Raw genomic sequence first — 4,142 nt, forward strand, 5'->3', positions numbered from 1 at the left:
CAACTTTCCCTGGTGTAAGGTCTCAGTTTGAACTGTACATCCCACGGGTCACCCTGATCCAAATCCGGAGCCGTTTCTTCTTTGTCCTGGGCACAGGGCTGGACTGTATCTCTCAGTCTCAAGTGCGGTCAGGTTTGGCCATGAGAGCGGCTTCTAGCCTGTGAAGTAGAAGTGGAACTTGTGTCATGACCCTTAGGCCCGGCCTGTAAAACTCTGCTGTGGGAGTTCCCTTGCCAGCCGGCTGGGTGTCAACGCCAAGGGCAGCCTCTGAAACCCTGAGCTGAAAATAGCAGAGCCCTCCCCAGCCAGGATCCCTGAGTGACAGCCCACCCTCTTCCCTTGGGCTCTGCTGTCCCTGGACTGCTCTGGTGAGTAGAACTCAGAGTTTTTGTGGTTTAGCCATTAGACACGTGGGGAGTCCCTGTGTTCTAGTAGTCACCCTAATGAATGCAATTAATTCTAATTAAAAAAAGAACAAAATAAACATACAAATATATTGCACCTGCTTCTTTCCCTGCATATATCTTACAGGAAAAATTATTTAAGACAAAGATCCTTAACCACAAGATTCTTTTAACAATTTTTTTAAAAAATGGGGCACCTGCATGGCTCAGTGGGTTAGAGCCTCTGCCTTCAGCTTAGGTCATGATCCCAGGGTCTTGGGATCGAGCCCCACATCGGGATCTCTGCTCAGCAGGGAGCCTGCTTCCTCCTCTCTCTCTGCCTGCCTCTCTGTCTACTTGTGATCTCTGTCTGTCAAATAAATAAAAATAAATTTAAAATCTTTAAAAAAAAAAAAAGAATGTTTTAGAAAATAATGCCATTCAGGGACCCCTAGGTGTCTCGGTTGGTTGAGTGTCTGCCTTCAGCTCAGGTTGTGATCCCAGGATCCTGACATCAAACCCTGCCTGCTCAGCGGGGAGTCTGTTTCTCCTTCTCCCTCTGCCCCTCCCCTCTCTCCTTGAGCTCTCACTTCTCATGTGTATGCTCTCTCCTTCTCAAATAAATAAAATCTTTGAAAGTAATGCACATAAAGCCCTTCTCCGTGACAGGACCAGATCAAGCATCTAACATCTGTAGCATCTGGGGCACCTGGCTGGCTCAGTTGGTTGAGCGACATCCAACTCTTGATTTTGGCTCAGGTCATGATCTCAGGGTTGTAGGATCGAGCCCCTCATCAGGGTCTGCACTCAGCAGGGAGTCTGCTTCTCCCTCTCTTTCTGCTCCCCTCTACCCACTTTTATGTTCTCTCATCTTCTGTCAAATAAATAAAATATTTAAAAGTAAAATAAAATAAAATTTGTAACATCTATTTCTCTAATTGTTAAATCAAGGGCCATTGTCAGGGTGGAGAGCTGGACGGTCCCATCACCAGAACTGGTCCTTCCATCCTTGCTGGACGAACAGGTCCCATCTCCCAGAAGCATCTCCAGCAGGCACCAGTGCAGGGCTCAGTGGGAGGCCCTGCCAACCTCTCTTTGGGGCAGGGGCTAGTGGGGCAGTATGAGCCTTCCCGGTATTCCGATAAGCCCCCTGACCCTCTAGTCCATCCTCGGAGCTTATCAGCTGCGACCTTGCTCACTGGGACAAGACACAGGCAGGCCCTGGGAAAGGGGAAGATGAGATCCAGACAAGTAAGTCCCCATTCTCTCCCTTCCTATTTGCTTTTAGATTCTTGGAGTGTCCTCTCTCCCCTCCAATTATTAAAGTAATAAGTGCTCTTTGCAGGGAATTGGGAAAGTATATTAAGGCTCAAAGAAAAACATGGCGATGTCCAGAATCCCACAATTCTACCAGAAACAACCTCAAGATTTCCCACTGAGATGCAGCACCGAGGGGCAGGGCCTGGCTCGTGTGTGTGTGTGTGTGTGTGTGTGTGTGTGTGTGTGTGTGTAACTATGCACAACAAACTGGCCATTTGTGGGTGCAGAGCTGAGTGGAATTAAATACATTCACATCCTTGCGCAACCATCACCACCGTCCATCTCCAAAACATCTGTCATCTTCCCAAACTGAGACTCTGCCCCGTTACAATCCCTCCCTGTTCCTTCCTCCCCGCAGCACAGGCTCTGGCAACCACTGCTCCACTTTCTGTCTCTATGAATTTGCCCACCCCAGGAACCTCACGTAAGTGGGATCGCGCAGGATTTGTGCTTTCGTGACTGGCTTCTTTCGCTCAGCCTCACGTCCTCAAGGTTCATCCCTGTTGGGGAAGGTGTCACAATCTCCTTCTTTGTCTGAGACGGAATCCTAGTCGCCTGTATGGATAGAGCGCATTTAGTTTATCCATTCATCCAAACGCGGAGTGTCTTCTGCGGACTTTTCTCCCCTGTGCGCTTTCAGGTGTCCTGAGGGCCATGTCCCTCTCCCAGCTCAGGACAGAGTCTCCAAGGAGGTGCGAGAGCAAGAAACAGAAAGATGTGGGGACATGCTCGCAGGGTCAGGTGAGATGTCGTCTCCCGGACACTGGGAGAAGGGAGAGGTGAAGGTCAGCAGGGGTCATCACAGGGACGGGGACTCTCCCGTGACCTGAGCCCGGAGGGGACCTGCTGGAGGAGGGGGGGGGGCGTGAAGGAAAGGCCCTGCTCCGACAAGGGGACGGGAACCAACACCGGGAGTGTCTCCGGAATCTTCCTAAGAAAGGTGGGGTGGACACGTGACCTCTCTTCCACACTTGGACACATGGGAAGCCAAACCCGCCGACCAGCCACAGGTGGGTGGGCTAATTGAGAAAGATGGCTAGAGTGGGGAATCGTAAGACCACTCTTTACAATTTAAAGCTTCTAACTGAAAACACACTCCGTAAGTGCACCTTGCTCTAGCTCCCAGTCCTTCCATTTGACAACGAGCCCCAGGGTAGAATTCCACGTCTGCTTTTGGCGTTTTGCATACATCATAACGGTAATGTTTCTATGACTTTCAGCTCTTGTTTCCTCCAAAGTGGAGCCAGAACTTGCAAGGCAGGGTAAAGCAAGCTACTTGTGGGCGGGGGCCCTGTGACTGGGTTTTTCGGGTCTCTCGCAGCTGTCTTGCACACATCTCGTTGGACAAGCATTTTTTACAAGGTGACTCACCTTTATTGACTGTTTCAACCTACATATCATAAAAAAACAATCCATTCTTATTACCCTCATATCTCATTAATTGGCACATATTTAATTAGATTGCTTCCTTATTATGACACGTGCAGCTGGCAGGAACAACACTGGGAATAAACCCGCAGGCTCTCGAGGTGGCTCAGCGTGCTTTCCAGAGGAGAGGGTGAACCCCGGCTCCGGGGGGTGAGTGGCGGGGTGGGTGTCGGTCCCAGATGGTGCCCACCTGCAGAGATCACAAAATCCCTCTGAGCACCCACTATTTGTGAACTAATACTTACAAAGTGTCAAACCAGTCCCTGGGGTGCATGAGTGGTTCAGTGGGTTAAACGATCTGCCTTTAGCTCAGGTCATGATCCCGGGGTTCTGGGATCAAGCCCCGCATCAGGCTTCCTGTTCAGTGAGGAGTCTGCTTCTCCTTCTACCCCGCCCTCCTGACTGTGCACTCTCTCTCTCTCGTGATCTCTCTGTGTCCAGTAAATAAAGAAAGTCTTAAAAAAAAAAAAAAAACCTAATAAATGAACTAACCCCTGAGGCACACAAAGCCCACCGTAAATGTTATTAACGATTACTGTTATTGCTAATTTCACCCTCTTCGAGCACTTCTCCCAGGCCGGACTCTTGATGCCCTGGGCAAGTCAGAGCAGCAGAAGCAGGACTCAAAAAGCACAACCCGGGAGATGGGACAGAAACAACCTCGAGTTAATGGCCCGAGTACGCTGCCAGTGGTCGCAACAGCACTAGTGACAACAGTGAAAGACGCCACGTGATGTATGGACCTATGAATGTGTATAGCGTCTCAGAACGTGCTCCATAATAACTTGGTGCTAGAGACATTTTTTTGTGCTTCAGATAAAAAGTTTTACACTGAAAAATAAGAATTGTCTTTGAGCAAGTCATACCGGAACCCGTTCACAGGGTATAAGCCCCAAACTACGTAGGTGTGGGGACTTGTTCCCCCTGAGCCCCCACAGCCCAGAGGAAATGCTGTCTGGGAATGGGCTGTTCAGGGTGCTGGACCCACTAAATAGGACTCCAATATCCATC

At 49.7% G+C, this 4,142-nt stretch overlaps 1 long non-coding RNA gene across 1 annotated transcript; it reads left to right on the top strand.

Annotated features, from left to right (window-relative positions):
* The first annotated feature begins 289 nt into the window (after positions 1-289).
* On the top strand, positions 290-3,404 carry LOC116590452. Its single transcript, XR_004285616.1, has 3 exons — positions 290-368; positions 2,344-2,444; positions 2,924-3,404. It is a non-coding gene; the product is annotated as an uncharacterized LOC116590452 (long non-coding RNA).
* The last annotated feature ends 738 nt before the right edge of the window (positions 3,405-4,142 follow it).

The sequence above is a fragment of the Mustela erminea genome, chromosome 5, assembly GCF_009829155.1.
Source record: "Mustela erminea isolate mMusErm1 chromosome 5, mMusErm1.Pri, whole genome shotgun sequence".
In the NCBI taxonomy this organism is placed as follows: domain Eukaryota; kingdom Metazoa; phylum Chordata; class Mammalia; order Carnivora; family Mustelidae; genus Mustela; species Mustela erminea.